Source organism: Muntiacus reevesi, chromosome 10 (assembly GCF_963930625.1).
Source record: "Muntiacus reevesi chromosome 10, mMunRee1.1, whole genome shotgun sequence".
NCBI classification, from domain to species: Eukaryota; Metazoa; Chordata; class Mammalia; order Artiodactyla; family Cervidae; genus Muntiacus; species Muntiacus reevesi.
Genome location: NC_089258.1, coordinates 11,973,295 through 11,989,796, shown reverse-complemented (window position 1 = coordinate 11,989,796; position 16,502 = coordinate 11,973,295).

The window sequence follows — 16,502 nt, the reverse complement described above, 5'->3', positions numbered from 1 at the left end:
CAAAAGGTACAAACTTCCACATGTACAATGTGGTGACCACAGTTAATAATACTGTATTGTATGTTTGAAAGTTACTAAGAGAGCAGATCTTAAAAGTTTTCATTATAAGGAAAAAAAGTAATTGTGTGAGCTGATGGATACTGACTTACAACCGGTTGTGATCATTTTGCAATATATGCAAATATCAAATTATCATGTTGTATACCTGAAACTTATATGAAGTTATATGTCAATTATATCTCAATTAATAAGGTAAATTTTATATTTATATGCACACATGCTAAGTTGCAAAGTCATGTCCAACTCTGTTCGACCCTATGGACTGTACCCTGCCAGGCTCCTCTGTCCATGGAATTTTCCAGGCAGGAATACTGGAGTGGGTTGCCATGCCCTCCTCCAGGGGATCTTCCTGACCAGGGATTGAACCCACATCTCTTATGCTTCCTGCATTGGCAGGCAGGTTCTTTCCCATTAGTGCCGCTTAGGAAGCCCTACATTATGTATTGTTGCTGTGTTCAATCATGAAGTCTTGTCTGACTCTTTGTGACCCCATGGCTGCGACCATGCTAGGCCTCCCTGTCCCTCACTATCTCCTAGAATTTGCTCAAACTCATGTCCATTGAGTCAGCGATGCTATCTAACCGTCTCATCCTCTGTCAACCTCCTCTCCTCCCCTCGATCTTTTCCAGCAGCAGGGTCTTTTACAATGAGCTGGTACACATCAGTAGGAATCAAGTGGTCTGATTGTCCAAAGCAAGACACAGCTGAGGGGCACACGTGTTTAACTGGTCAGGGTCCTATAGCAGTAGGGGGCTAGAGGAGGCCATAGAGACCTGAAACGATGTTCAATCCACAGATTAATATAGAAACAGAGGGAGACAATAATACTCTAAGTAATGATCTAATGCAATATTAAGCAATGCTCCAGTTTTGGAATATCATTAAATACACTGTTTTACCATTTCTGATCATTGGCTTGCCATCTTTTAGCATTGCTGCATACCACCTTTACAGTTAAACATTGGATATTGTCTTCAAACTAATTCTTTTGATTTGATTTTTGGCAGGTTATTGAGATATAGTCTACATACAGTAAAATTCACTCTTTTAAGGTGCTGAGTTTGATAAATTTTAATAAACACAGTTGTGTAACCATCACCACAATCAAGATACATATTTCTATAATCCCAGAATTTCCCTGGGGCCTATTTTTATTGTCCATATCTACCCCTTTCCCCAGGTTTTGGCAATCAGAAATCTGATTCCTGTCCCTATAAATCTGCCTCTTCCAGCCTGTTTTTTGTTTGTTTTTTTTAAGAATCATACAGTATGCTATTTATAAAGTGGAATATTACTCCAGCCATGAAAAAATGAAATAATGCCCTTTGCAACATGTATGGACCTAAAGACTTAGTACTTTTATGTGGACTCTAAGAAAAATAATACAAATGACCTAATACGCAAAACAGAAATAGTCCCACAGACATAACAAACTTATGGTTACCAAAGTGGGGGAGTACATTAGAAGTTTAGAATTAATATAAACACATTACTGTATATAAAATAGATAAGCAATAAGGACCTACTGTATAACACAGGGAACTATGCTTGACACTATGTAATAATCTATAAGGGAAAAGAATCTGAATATCTATATTCTGAATATAACTCTAATATACACTCTGCTGTATCCCTGAAACCAACACAACACTGTAAATCAACTATACTTTAATAGTTGCTTAAATAGGACTTCCCTGGTAGTGCAGTGGATAAGAATCTGCCTGCCAATGCAAGGGACACAGGTTTGTCCCTAGTTTGGGAAGATTCCATATGCCGTGGAACAACTAAGCCTGTGTGCCCTGACTACTGAGCCTGCTTGCTGCAATTACTGAAGCCCACACACTTACAGCCTGTGCACCACAAAAAGAGAAGACACCACAGTGAGAAACCACACACTTCAATAAAGAGTAGCCCCTGCTCACAGCAACTAGAGAAAGCCCGTACCCAGCACAGCCAAAAATAAATAGATCTACAATTTTTTAATAGGATTAAATAAATAAGTAGAATAAAGTCAACATCACCAAAAAAATCATGCAGTATGTGATCTTCTTAAATTTGTTTGATATGTGAATCCTATTGTAATACATATCAAAGCACAAACACATTATAAAAATTAAAATATACCATCTATACCATATCTTCTACCATTATTTGAAAAACATCAAGTGGATTCAACTGGGCCAGGCTGGGAGTCAGTGTGAACTAGGATGAGACCATCAGGTGGATGTGAAAAACACAGGCAAGCATCAGCTGCTAGAAACAGAGGTGAGATGGAGTCTACTGTACAGACAAAGGAGTCTACCATGATCAGGTAGGTGGGCAATGGGAACAGAGGACTCATGAAGAATTGAGCCCTGGAATCCCAGGCAAGTGTTCCTTGATCTAGACCCGGGGTTTATGGGCTATTTATAATCTCTGTGTGGACACTGGCCAGAATAGGGGAATGATCTTACTCAGAACTTCTAGAACACCAGACTGGTGTCCAAGAGAAGGACTCAAACTTGGGGGAAAAGTCTGGTTTCCAGTTAGTTCAATCTCTTGTTCAAGAAATATTTATTGAGCACTTATTATGTGCCAGGCACTATTTGTGAGTTTCAGGGATACAACACTGAAGAGAAAAAGCAAGTCTTCAATGGAGTTTACATTCTAGACTTACAATCAATCAATTCATGAATATCATTTCAGACAGTGATGGGCTTTCCAGGTGGCATGAGTGGTAAAGAACCCGCCTGCCACTGCAGAAGGCAGACCTGGGTTGAATCCCTAGGTTGAGAAGATCCTCTGGAGGAGGTCATGGCAACCCACTCCAGTATTCTCACCTGGAGAATCCCATTGACAGAGGACCCGGTAGGCTACAATCCATAGTGTTGCAAAGAGATGGACACGACTTGAAGCAACAGCATGCACGCACGCACAGACAATGATAAGTCCTAGTTACAGATAGGATCTTCCTATCTCATAGGATCTTCCTCACTCATAGACAGCTTCTTTCTTGCTATTTTTCCATTTGGCCTTGCTCACTACAAGTGCATGAAGTGAGAGAGAGAGGGCAGTCTGTGGTATCTATTTAAAAGAGTACTAATCTCATTGGACCAAGAACCCACCTTCACGATCTCATCTGATCCTAATTACTTCCCAATTAAGGCCCAATTTCCAAATACACATCATACTGGAGATTAGAGCTTCAACATATGAATGTGAGGAAACACAAACATTTGATATTTAACAGGCCATCATTTTTTAAATGAAAACCATTATTTTAACCAAGTCTCATTTTATTAGTTGCAGCTTCGCAGGTAGCTCCGTGGTAAAGAATCCATCTGCCAAACAGGAGACACAGGTTCTTTCCCTGGGTCAGGAAGATCCCGTGGAGGAGGGCATGGCTACTGACTCCAGTATTCTTGCCTGGAAAAATCCCCTGGACAGAGGAGTCTGGTGGAGTATAGTCGATGGAGTCACAAAGAATCAGACACGACTGAAAAGAACCGAGCACGCATTTTATCAGTTAGGGATTGTTTTTTTTTTCAACCCATCCTCTGAAGAATCACAACAAAAACCCTCTTTCCAGAGTCAGCACAGAAAGTACTTCATCTTTCAGTTAAAAATGGGTCTTTTATTCAATGTAGGGGCAAAGGAGGTCTTATACTCCCTCTAAATGTCAGTAAGTACTCATTTAGATCCCACAGTGCATTGGGCACATAGGAGATTACAACTTGGAATTCAAACTAACCTTCTTTACTTTGCTGCCTTTTCATTTTCTTCCCCTCCCATCTCACTCTAGCCCCGTAATATTGTTCTACTTATTCTTCGTCAATAGGTAAATCACCAGAGATAGAAAACCTAACTGAAAAAGCTACCTAATCAAGAGCTCTGATGAAAGTTAATGTGTGTTTTCCTCCTTGTGACCCAAATAGAGAAACATCTACTCTTGCAATTGCGTTCATCTGTTTGTTTGTCTTCTAAACCCAGAAGTCCCATTCATCTCTTAGAGCAATTTGGAGAAAATGGGTAAAAAAATCTGAGCAGGAGCTAAAGGGGACTTGTGTTTGGACTGTATACAATTTCTAAGTTCTCATCTCAAGAACAAATTAAGATCAGATGGGAATAATTTAAGCTATTTATTTATATCATATTTTAAAATAAGGAGCCAGCTGGAAAGGTGGCAGCTTGAAGTCAGTATATTCCCTAATGTCCCTTTCTAGAATAATATTAACAACTTGAGCAAACAGGTAATATGAATTGCTTTACCTCTTAGGGAAGGTAATCTGCCACTCTCTGTTAAAAAGTAAAAAAAAGCATACCTTCTAACTCTGGAACCCCATTTGAGTAATGTGGCAGTACATAAAGATTTATGTAGTAGTCCTTTGATTGCTGGTTATTTGTAGTGATTTAAATATTGTGAAAGAAAATGCTAACCCAAAACACAGTGCATTATGTTTGGGTTTACTGACAAAAATTGCCTTTTTTAAATCTACTACAGTAAGAGATATCCAAGTGTATTGTTCATCTAACAGCCCAAGGCAAAAAAAGCTTCACTAGATGTTAAGTATAATGGACCTTTATGAAAGATTTAATAAGCTTCCTGATGAACCATTTACATTAGCTGTTACATTTTTAAATCATTATCAATTTTCACAATAACCACTGTTTCATGAAATTATCTAACAATGTTCCTAAAATGTTTGAAATAAGGAACCTCTATAAAGAGTGTATCGGAGAAGGCAATGGCACCCCACTCCAGTACTCTTGCCCGGAAAATCCCAGGGACAGAAGAGCCTAGTGGGCTTCACTTTATGGGGTCGCACAGAGTCGGACATGACTGAAGCGACTTAACAGCAGCAGAAGCAGCATAAAAATGTATATATATATGTACAAAATAAAGTTTAGAGGAATGTTCTTGCCTTTTTCCTCTTATGTGTTAGGACCTTGAGAACAAGGCTTAAATGCACTTTTCTCGCCTAAGAAGTGAGGACGCATTTCTTATGTAACATCTATCCATTGACTGAATAAATTGTGACAGCTAAGTTATATAAAATATTACATAGTTTTATTTTTTAAAGTGAGTTTGGATTTATATTCATCACCCCACAGAGAATCCTATGTTATGTAAAGTGAAAAAAGAAATTTGTTGAATTTCTTCAGGAAAGAAAATTTTGGAACAGCAAAGAAAAATGAAAGCATAGACCAAAAAAGAATCCAGTATAATATATACACAATCTATAATATTGTAATCCTAGTTTTAAAAAATAACCAAAAATTACCTCCATGTAGATATAAGAATATATGTGTTTTATATACATACATAAAAATATATATATCTATAAAGATATATATGCATATATATGTCTATAAAGATATATGCATGCATATATATCTTAGTATGGATCACAAAAAGGAATGAAAAACACATTTATTCTAGGCTATTGAAAGTGAAAGTCACTCAGTCTTGTCCAACTCTTTGAGACCCCATGGACTATACAGTCCATGGAATTCTACGGGCCAGAATACTAGAGTGGGTAGCCTTTCCCTTCTCCAGGAGATCTTCCCAACCCAGGGACTGAAAGCAGGTCTCCCACATTGCAGGCGGATTCTTTACCAGCTGAGCCATAAGGAAAGCCTTTTAACAGTTGGAGGGAGGGGATATCATAAAATTTTTCTTTATATATCTTTATATTATTTAGTTATCATGATCATAAATTACCCTTACAAATGACAACAGAAGAAATAAAAGTAAAAAAGGAAAATGAAGGGGAAAGGGAGTATAAATGATGCCAAAAGATTTTTTCGACGTTTCAAACGCAAATAATTTATTTCCAGTAGCCTATATTTTTCCTTATTTTAGTATTTTCTTCCTTTAGCTAATTCTTTCCACCTTTAATTCATCCAGGATTATTTTTTATAAATTAGATTTATCTAATTTAACTAGCACTTCTCAGTTTTATAAAAAGGATTTATACATATTCAGGAATAATCTAGCATTAAATAATGCTGTGTAAAAAGGAGGAACACCAGAGATCAAATTGCCAACATCCTTGTATCATTGGAAAAGCAAGAGAGTTCCAGAAAAACATCTATTTCTGCCTTATTGACTATACCAAAGCCTTTGACTGCATGGATCACAATAAACTGTGGAAAATTCTTCAAGAGATGGGAATACCAGACCACCTGACCTGACTCTTCAGAAACCTGTATGCAGGTCAGGAAGCAACAGTTAGAACTGGACATGGAACAACAGACTGGTTCCAAATACGAAAAGGAGTGTCAAGGCTATATATTGTCATCCTGCTTATTTAATTTATATGCAGAGTGCATCATGAGAAATGCTGGGCAGGAAGAAGCACAAGCTGGAATCAAGATTGCTGGGAGAAATATCAATAACCTCAGATATGCAGATGACACCACCCTTATGGCAGAAAGTGAAGAAGAACTAAAAAGCCTCTTGATGAAAGTGAAGAAGGAGAGTAAAAAAGTTGACTTAAAGCTCAACATTCAGAAAACTAAGATCATGGCATCCTGTCCCATCACTTCATGGCAAGTGGATGGGGAAACAGTGGACTTTATTTTTCTGGGCTCCAAAATCACTGCAGATGGTGATTGCAGCCATGGAATGAAAAGATGCTTACTCCTTGGAAGGAAAGCTATGACCAACCTAGACAGCATATTAAAAAGCAGAGACATTACTTTGCCAACAAAGGTCCATCTAGTCAAAGCTTTGGTTTTTCCAGTAGTCATGTATGGATGTGAGAGTTGGACTGTGAAGAAGGCTGAGGGTCGAAGAATTGATGCTTTTGTTTTTTTTTTTTTGTTTTTTTTTTTTTTTTTTTTTTTGCTTCTTATTTTTATTTATGTCATTTTTTTTTTTTTAATATTATTTTATTAGTTGGAGGCCAATCACTTCACAACATTTCAGTGGGTTTTGTCATACATTGACATGAATCAGCCATATAGTTACACGTATTCCCCATCCCGATCCCCCCTCCCACCTCCCTCCCCACCTGACTCCTCAGGGTCCTCCCAGTGCACCAGGCCCGAGCACCTGACTCATGTATCCCACCTGGGCTGGTGGTCCGTTTCACCATAGATAATATACATGCTGTTCTTTCAAAACATCCCACCCTCACATTCTCCCCGAGTTCAAAAGTCTGTTCTGTACTTCTGTGTCTCTTTTTCTGTTTTGCATATAGGGTTATCGCCACCATCTATCTAAATTCCGTATATATGTGTTAGTATACTGTAATGTTCTTTATCTTTCTGGCTTACTTCACTCTGTATAATGGGCTCCAGTTTCATCCATCTCATTAGAACTGATTCAAATGAATTCTTTTTAACGGCTGAGTAATATTCCATGGTGTATATGTACCACAGCTTCCTTATCCATTCATCTGCTGATGGGCATCTGGGTTGCTTCCATGTCCTGGCTATTATAAACAGTGCTGCGATGAACATTGGGGTGCACGTGTCTCTTTCAGATCTGGATTTCTCAGTGTGTATGCCTAGAAGTGGTATTGCTGGGTCATATGGCAGTTCTATTTCCAGTTTTTTAAGAAATCTCCACACTGCTTTCCATAGTGGCTGTACTAGTTTGCATTCCCACCAACAGTGTAAGAGGGTTCCCTTTTCTCCGCACCCTCTCCAGCATTTATTGCTTGTAGACTTTTGGATAGCAGCCATCCTGACTGGCGTGTAATGGTACCTCATTGTGGTTTTGATTTGCATTTCTCTGATGATGAGTGATGTTGAGCATCTTTTCATGTGTTTGTTAGCCATCTGTATGTCTTCTTTGGAGAAATGTCTGTTTAGTTCTTTGGCCCATTTTTTGATTGGGTCGTTTATTTTTCTGGAATTGAGCTTCAGGAGTTGCTTGTATATTTTTGAGATTAATCCTTTGTCTGTTTCCTCATTTGTTATTATTTTCTCCCAATCTGAGGGCTGTCTTTTCACCTTACTTATAGTTTCCTTTGTTGTGCAAAAGCTTTTAATTTTCATTAGGTCCCATTTGTTTATTTTTGCTTTTATTTCCAATATTCTGGGAGGTGGGTCATGGAAGATCTTGCTGTGATTTATGTCGGAGAGTGTTTTGCCTATGTTCTCCTCTAGGAGTTTTATAGTTTCTGGTCTTACATTTAGATCTTTAATCCATTTTGAGTTTATTTTTGTGCATGGTGTTAGAAAGTGTTCTAGTTTCATTCTTTTACAAGTGGTTGACCAGTTTTCCCAGCACCACTTGTTAAAGAGATTGTCTTTTTTCCATTGTATATCCTTTGAACTGTGGTGTTGGAGAAGATTCTTGAGAGTCCCTTGGACTTCAAGGAGATCCAATCAGTCCAGTCCATCCTAAAGGAGATCAGTCCTGGGTGTTCATTGGAAGGACTGAGGCTGAAGCTGAAACTCCAATACTTTGGCCACCTGATCCGAAGAGCTGACTCATTGGAAAAGACCCTGATGCTGGGAAAGATTGAGGGCAGGAGGAGAAGGGACGACAGAGGATGAGATGGTTGGATGGCATCACCGACTCAATGGACATGAGTTTGGGTGAACTCTGGGAGTGGTGATGGACAGGGAGGCCTGGCGTGCTGTGATTCATGGGTTCACAAAGAGTCGGGCACGACTGAGCAACTTAACTGAACTGAAGTTATAAGCAATCAGTTTACATGTTTCTAATGTGAGAAAGAAAAAAAAAAAAACTTGAAAAATGATTCAGGGGCCATAGGACTTTGATTTCAACACATTCATCTATAATTTGCCAGTGCCTTCAGATCAATCCTTATAGGTATATATTAAGCCGCTGAGATTTATCAGGGCTTCCCAGGTGGTGCTGGTGGTAAAGAATCTGCCTGCCAATGCAGGAGATGCAAGAGAGGGATATTTGATCCCTGGGTTGGGAAGATCCCTGGAGCAGGAGATGGAGCAAGAATGGAGCAAGAATGGATCCCTGGAGCAAGATGGAGCAAGAATACTCCAGTATTCTTGCTTGGAAAATTCCAAGGACAGATGAGGTGCTGAATTCCAAGGACAGATGAGGTGCTGAGATTTATCCAGTAAAATCACTCTCCAAAGTTCAAGTAAATATGTATAAATGTGTCCACTAGTGAAAACATCAAATAACATTGGATAGGACTGTAGAGAAAGATGAGTATTGCCTTAAGTACCATAGCTCAAAAGGGTGCTCTTTGGGAGACTGATCTTGAGAACTGGAATAAAATTATATAAGAAACGACAAAGATGCCCACAACCTTCAGTACCCTACTGTTAAACACCCCCTTTGTCTTTAGCCAGGATCAAGCATAATTCCAACTCCACGGTCTGCTCTGGAATCCTGAGGCTATGGGGTGCTGGGAAGGGCAGAAAAAGCAACCGTAGCCACAGGCTGTCTGATGACAGTGACTTTGGGCCAAAGTACTCATGACACCTGAGAGGAAATATCTGCTTCTTCCCTGGCTTAATTCTTCCCTGTTGAGTAGAATATACAAGATAATGTGAATATGTAACTTCATGATTTTGATCAAAGGCACAGGAGCAATTACAGATAAGCATCTCCAGGAGCTCTCTACAACATCAAGTTGACTCTTTTTATAACTCAAATTCCTCCCCTCATGACCTCCTTCTGCAGGGAACAAATCTTTCCAAACTCATCCCAAGAACTTTCTTCATGGTGCGCTAAATAGATCGCATGTGTGCATGCTGTCACTCGGTCATGTCTGACTCTTTGCAACCCCAGGGGCAATAGGCCGCCAGGCTCCCCGTCCATGATATTTTTCTGACAAGAATACTAGAGTGAGTTGCCATTTCCTCCTCCAGGGGATCTTCCCGACTCAGGGACTGAAACTTCATCTCTTGCTTCTCTTGCATTCTTTACTACTGGCCACCTGGGAAGCCCAGATCACATGTAACTCTGCCTTCAATTACTGCTTATGATATTTGCATATGGTTTTATGTATTGGAATCCTATTACCAAGAAAATTGGAGACAAGGAAAGCACAGACAGATTTTTAACTCCACTGGGTCAGATTTCTACAAGGTAAATGAGTCCAGAACTCTGCCTAGTTTCTCAATATGATGTTAATAATATACCCTTTATTACAGTCCCTTACTCTGATTTATGTAAGATGTTAATTATCCCATCTTCATAAGGTGACAGACATTCTCTTAATCAGGCCCAATTACTGCGTTGAAAAGCATAGCTTTGACTACTGACACTCTGAGATAACTCAAATTATTTCATTGTTCTGTGTTCCCCACTTTGTAACTTTTCCATCATTCCTTTACAGAATTGTCTGATTTTGTTGTTTTGGATCACCAGTCCAACTCCCAGCTGGTGTAGGAGGAAACTTCTCATACTCCTCAAAAGAGATCAGATCTCAGTCACTTATCTCATATCATTGGTTTTCATCTTGCCTTAATTCCACTTCAGACCAGTCCCTGTAAAGTGTTCAGTTCCAGACAACTCAGGACATGTCTAGGGGATCCAAGGAAACATTCCACAGCCCCTTCAACCTCCCTCCTATGTAGGTCAACACTAGTTTCCTAAGAAGTACATAATGGGGATCACTCTGAACGCCCATGGTTGAGTTACAAAAACCACAGAAAGAGCCATTACACCACTCAACACATAACTATTATGAAAGTTACTTGGGATAAATATGGTGGACTGTTCTAGGCTCCATTTAGTCATTAAAATAAGCTCTTCCATCTGATGAGCAAGACCTACATTCTTAACTCATACTCCCACTCTAATGCCACAAGCTGGAAAGTGCTGGCTAATTTACACTTCTTCTTGGTGAGGAGACGCTGGCTTGAGTTTTTGCTTCAACTTTTCATTGACAGCAAACATCATTTTGAGCTCTTTCTCTGCTGGGGAAAGGGTGACATTGGTTTTGATTTCCTGCCCCATAATTTGTGTCATTTTCCAAGAAAATGTGTGAACATTCACAACTGACAAACAAATTCGGGTGTACGTAAAATCCTTACTCATGTGTGGTTCATACTTTCCCCACCTCTGCAAATGGGGCTGTCAAAAACAAATTAAGTAATTACGGAGTGTTGCTGCAGCTGTGTGTATCCTTCATTACATTATATGACTGTGGTTAAGGGATGACTCTCTCCTGCCTAGTTTTTAAAATATTTATAATGGAAGGTGGATTGTCAGGGCATGTTCCACTGTTGCCAGAAAAAACTAAAAGTAAATGAAAATGACGTCGAAGGCATGGCACGGCTGTGTGTGTGTGTCTGTCTGTCTGTACGCATCTACAGTAAATGTTCTGCTATGCTATAAAAGTTACTCTACTTACCTATTTCTTCCAATTTATATAAAGATGTTCTATTTTCATAAAAACAGAACAAATTTTTAAAAATAGAACAAATTGTCAATTCTCAAAAGACTCAGTAAATAAAATACACTTAGTACAAACAGTAGGAATTAATTAACCCCAATTTATCATTTCTTTTAAAAATGAGCTATCTCCACTGAAAAATAACATATAATTAAATAACAAGTATTTATCCAAGAAAATAGCACATTTAAGACCTAATAATCTTGCAAGATGAGAGGTTGATTTACTTTTTGTTGTTTGAAATATATGAGGAGAATAAAAGGTAAAAAGGAGTGGAAGTGGTTGATTATTCTAGAATGTCTTGCTTTAAAAATCCTACACTAACCTTTGGACACTAATATCCTCATAATTCTTAATTTCAGCATTCTGAACTAATAAGAATGAGAGAAGAAAATTTATCATTTAATTATTTGTGTCTACTTTCTTAGAGAAAGTTCTCCATCTCGTGGTGGGCAATTTTCGACAAACTGGATTTTCACAACTTTAGGAATACATGCTGCTGCTGCTGCTAAGTCGCGTCAGTCATGTCTGACTTTGTGCGACCCCATAGACGGCAGCCCACCAGGCTCCTCCGTCCCTGGGATTCTCTAGGCAAGAACACTAGAGTGGGTTGCCATTTCCTTCTCCAGTGAGTGAAAGTGAAAAGTGAAAGTGAAGTTGCTCAGTCGTGTCCAACTCTTAGCGTCCCCATGGACTGCAGCCCCCCAGGCTCCTCCATCCACGGGATTTTTCCAGGCAAGAGTACTGGGGTGGAAGAATACATGCACTTAATGTAAATATAAGACAAAAGGCATCTGGATAAAACAGAAGTTGTTCTACATGTATTGTGAATTAAATTTATACCAAATCTGTAAGATAATACAGCTTATTTTAAAATATATCAAAGAATGTTACAGTTTCAGTTAGAAGCAACAAAAAAAGGTCAAAATTGAAAGGCAACAAAGAAATATAAGCATAAACCAAGAAACAGGCCATAACTAAATGAATAAAATTTAGCAAAAACAAAAAAAAAAAAAAAAATAAGACATAACCACTCTAGAAAAAAACAGAAAATCCCCATTGTTCCAGATAAACAGAGAAATCAAGGCCAGAGGAGAGAGAGGACCCAACATCAGCTTCAACTTCAACCACAGACCATAGAGGCTCAGGATTAATGCTTCTCTGGGGACCAGAGATAGAATGTCTACACGGGGGCAAGACCTGTAGTTGGACTTCCCAGGTAAAGCATGAAGCCTTGAAGAACTACCTCCTCCATGAAGAGACTAAAGTAACTCCTTCCACCTAACTGTAAAAGCAGTTCAGGAGATTGCCACCTCTTCAGGGCCTTGAGTGAAAAACAAATCAACTATGAGAAATCAAAACACAAGGGGCCCATTAACACAGATGTAGGGTTTAGGTGTGTAACACCCGCATGATTAAAGCACCACAAACCATGCAGTTGATACTGACATAAAAACTGTTGCATAAAAATCACTTTTTGCATCCTAGAAAATGTGAAACCATTCTTTGGGAATACCTTAAAAATAAGAATTTAAGAAAATTCCAGGAAAGTGGGAGTGGAATGGAGGTGGGGAAGTTACCATAGCTGAGAATCATTTATACGTTCAGTGAGAAATCAAGACACAATAGAAAAGATTAAGAAAATGCAGTCAACAGGAAAATTAGCACTCCCAAAATATAGATTATATACAGTATGAAAGGGACTACAAAGAAGTATAATAAGATACTGAAAGGAGATAATGAAGGAACAAAAACCATAAGGAAAAGATTAGAAACAGAAAATGAACAGACCACCTTAAAAAAAAATCTGACTTAAAACATCCAAAAGGGTAAACTCTTCGAAGTTAAAAACAAATAAAAATATCCACACCCAGATATGTTATAGAAAACTTTCCAAATTTCAGTTACAAAGGAATAAGAAAGTAAAGACAAATTATCGATAAATAAACGGCGATTAGAAAGACAGTAGACTCATTAGCAATGATGATTCCAGAAGGCAATGAGACATCTTGAAGCAATGAGGGAAGATAACCCAAGCAGAGGATACACATGGCTTCCCTGGTGGCTCAGGGGTAAAGAATCTGCCTGCAGTGCAGGAGATCTGGGTTCGGATCCCTGGGTGGGAAGATCCCCTGGAGGAGGGCGTGGCTACCCACCCCAGCTTTCTTGCCTGGAGAATCCCATGGACAGAGGAGCCTGGCGGGCTACCCTTCATAGGGCCACACAGAGTCAACACAACTGAACCGACTAAGAAGCAGCAGCAGAGGATGCACATAGCTAAACTATATAGAAGTGATGGTGAAATGAAAACATTTTTAGATTTTTAAAATGAAAAAGTTTACTGCCCACAATTTTTCCAAGAAATGGCTATTAGATTGAACCACAAGAAATGTCTGATATTCAGCCATTTTTGATGCACAAAAATGACAACTTCTTATGATTCAAACTAAAAGACACTTGCTTCAGGGAGAAGAAAAGTGAAGCAATGATGAGCAGTTATTTGTAAATCTAAACAAACATTGACTATTTAATAAGGGTGGCTCAGTGCAAAAACTATATCTGCAGTGCAGGAGACTCAAGTACCATCCCTGGGTCGGGAAGATCCCCTGGAGAAGGAAATGGCAACCACTCCACTATTCTTGCCTGGGAAATCCCAAGGACAGAGGAACCTGGTGGGCTACAGTCCATGGGGTCATATAAGAGTTGCACAGGACTTAGTTACTAAGCAACAATAAATAAAAATATTATTTAAAAAATAATAAAATAGCCATGGAAGTTGAAATGAGAAGGGAAAGCTAATATGTATCTAAGGGTATGAGCATAAAGCTACTAGTTAATATTAAATCATATTAAGTCATGTGTTGATGTTAACATTTTAAGATCGACTCTTTAAGGTCAGAAATAAAATATAGAACTTCCAAATTGGTAGTTGGAATGGAGGATTGGAATAAAGAAAACTCAGTCTTTCCAAGATAAGTTAGGAAAAGAAGTGAAGTCGCTCAGTCGTGTCCAACTTTTTGTGACCCTATAGACAATAGCCCACCAGGCTTCTCTGTCCATGGCAATTCTCCAGGCAAGAATACTGGAGTGGGTTGCCATTTCCTTCTCCAGAGAATCTTCCCAACCCAGGGATCGAATCTGTCGCCCCATATTGCAGGCAGACTCTTTACCCTCTGAGCCACCAGGGAAGCCCCAAGTTAGGAAAGCAGAAAGTGAAAGCAAAAAAAAAAAGCCATGAGATATAGACACATAAGCCCAATGTTCTAATAACCAAAGAAACTGTGTATGAAACAAATAAGCCTATAAAGGAGAAGATTCCCAGACAAGATTTTAAAGAACAGACCAGCAAAACCCAGCTATGTGCTTTATATAAACATACCTACAATGGCTCAAAAATGTCAAGAATAAACTAATAAAAGGATGAAAGAAGATACACCAGGCAAATACTTAGAAAGAGGAGGAGGATGAGGAAGAAGAAGAGGAAAGGAGAAGGAAAGAGAAGGAAGAAGAGGTGAAGGGAAGGAAAGTGGGGTAGGTGGAAAGGAGAGGGGACGAGGGCAGGAAGAAACCAGTGTAGCAACATTAGACAGAGACAAACATCAAAAAGACATTATTTCACAATCTTTGAAAGCAAAAGTGTTTGTCTCTCAGTCATGACTCCTTGCAGCTCACCTGGCTCCTCTATCCATGGAACTCTCCAGGCAAGAATACGGGAATGGGTTGCCTTTCCTTTCTCCAAAGAAAGTCTTTATGTAACAACAAAAAGAGCAATACACCAAGAAAATACAGTTGCTTTAAATTTGTATGCACCTAAGTCAGTAGTCTGGTTCCAAATAAGAAAAGGAGTACGTCAAGGCTGTATATTGTCACCCTGCTTATTTAACTTATATGCAGACTACATCATGAGAAACACTGGGCTGGATGAAGCATAAGCTGGAATCAAGATTGCCAGGAGAAATATCAATAACCTCAGATATGAAGATGACACCATCTTTATGGCAGAAAGTGAAGAGGAACTAAAGAGCCTCTTGATGAAAGTGAAAGAGGAGAGTGAAAAAATTGGCTTAAAGCTCAACATTCAGAAAACTAAGATCATGGCATCTGGTCCCATCACTTCATGAGAAATAGATAGGGAAACAGTGGAAACAGTGTCAGACTTTATTTTTGGGAGCTCCAAATCACTGCAGATGGTGATTGCGGCCATGAAATTAAAAGACGCTTGCTCCTTGGAAGGAAAGTTATGACCAACCTAGACAGCATATTAAAAAGCAGAGACATTACTTTGCCAACAAAAGTCTGTCTAGTCAAGGCTATGGTTTTTCCAGTGGTCATGTATAGATGTGAGAGTTGGACTGTGAAGAAAGCTGAGTGCCAAAGAATTGATGCTTTTGAACTGTGGTGTTGGAGAAGACTCTTGAGAGTCCCTTGGACTGCAAGGAGATCAAACCAGTCCATCCTAAAGGAGATCAGTCCTGGATATTAATTGGAGGGACTGATGCTGAAGCTGAAACTCCAATACTTTGGCCACCTCATGCGAAGAGTTGACTCATTGGAAAAGACTCTGATGCTGGGAGGGATTGGGGGCAGGAGAAGGGGACAACAGAGGATGAGATGGCTGGATGGCATCACCAACTCGATGGACATGGGTTTGAGTAAACTCCGGGAGTTGGTGATGGACAGGGAGACCTGGCGTGCTGCGACTCACGGGGTCGCAAAGAGTCGGACACGACTGAGCGACTGAACTGAACTGAACCCAGTAGTCACAAAACATGTTAAATAAATATTAATAGTCTTGAAGAAATACTGACTGAAATTAAGACCACATTTGATTTCTTCTGCTTACAAAAATATTTTCCACTATCAATTAATTTTAATTATGTATTAGCTTGTTCATTGAAAAAAATGTTGGTGACAATTAAGACCTCAACTAGAAATTAATGGTGAAGAAAACAAAGTCCCTGTCCTCATGGAGCTTAAATTCCAGTTAGCAGAAACATTTTTTAAAAAGTAAAATTTGAAAACACATGGCTCACATGTGAGAAATTTTATCTAAAATAATACATAGTGCTCGAATTACTTATTCAGTCATATTGCCCAATGTCTAAATGGTTC